Consider the following 1190-nt stretch of genomic DNA (forward strand, 5'->3'; position numbering starts at 1 on the left):
CATTAAAACTCAATGATCATTGGATAATTGAATGAATAATACTGAGCATGGCAACTGGAGAAACATCTACTCCCACAACCACATTGAATTCTTCAATTGGGTCAAGAAATAATACAAAGAGCAAAAAATAATGATATCCCCAATATATTAAGAACTATACAGTATAATTGATATATGTTCTATAGAAAATAGAAATATTTTATCTAACATTACAATATAAAAACAATGATCTTACAGGTAGTTTGGTGGGTATTTTTTTTTCATACAAATGATTTCTTCAATTAACTACAAAGCTGATTTTGAACTTAAGTTTAATCATGATGTATACTAAGATATTATTAAATCTTCATTTCTCTGTTGTTTTGAACAAAGTACAAAATATATTCTTTGTATTTATTTGGGTAAGTACCATACATAAACTGAGTTTATTTAATAAACCAATTTCAATCCTTGTGTTATGAACTTATGAATTATTGAAATGGATTTCCACAATCATATTACCCCCTATAAAATAACTTGCTATAGAAAAACACTCTGCATGGGTTTGGATTTATGGCAGGTCCATCCCCCTTGGGCTTCTCATAGTGTCCTATGCCACAGTAAACAGTGGCCCTGAACCATTCATTACCTGGCCCTTGCCAGTGGGTCCTGGGCACTGAAGTGGGTCACACAATGAAAAGAAAAAAAATACACTTTCATTAATGATGTATCAAAAGAGAACCTAAAGTATTAGTTCCATATTATAATAGTACTAAATTTGTTGTTGTTGTTACAGTTATTCCTGGCTCTGCACTCGGAAGTTGCTCCTGGCAGGCTTGAGGGACCATATGGGATGCTGGGGATCAAACGTGGGTCAGTCCTGGGAGGGCTGCAAGCAAGGTAAGTGTCCTACCTCTGTACAATCGCTCCAGCCCCCTATAGTACTAATTGCTCGTTGAAAATATTTCAGTTGTCAAAACACCGTGTAACCCTTCTGAAGAGAAAGCTGTCTCTCTCAGTAACTAAACTCTTGTCACTTGTCTTTTTCAAACCAGTAGGAGGTTAGCTGTGAAAGCTTACTGCAAAGTTATCAACCCAAAACTATTCTTTTTGTGTTGTTGTTATTCCTGTTTCTGAGCTCAGAAATCAGTCCTGGTACACTCTGGGACCACATGGCATTCCAGTATCTAACCAGTATCAAATCAGCAGCA

General features: G+C 35.8%; 1 non-coding gene across 1 annotated transcript; it reads left to right on the forward strand.

The window, feature by feature from the left end:
* The first annotated feature begins 536 nt into the window (after nucleotides 1-536).
* LOC126017234 (small nucleolar RNA SNORA42/SNORA80 family) lies at nucleotides 537-675 on the forward strand. Its single transcript, XR_007498868.1, has one exon. It is a non-coding gene; the product is annotated as a small nucleolar RNA SNORA42/SNORA80 family (small nucleolar RNA).
* The last annotated feature ends 515 nt before the right edge of the window (nucleotides 676-1190 follow it).

The sequence above is a fragment of the Suncus etruscus genome, chromosome 8, assembly GCF_024139225.1.
Source record: "Suncus etruscus isolate mSunEtr1 chromosome 8, mSunEtr1.pri.cur, whole genome shotgun sequence".
Lineage (NCBI taxonomy): Eukaryota > Metazoa > Chordata > Mammalia > Eulipotyphla > Soricidae > Suncus > Suncus etruscus.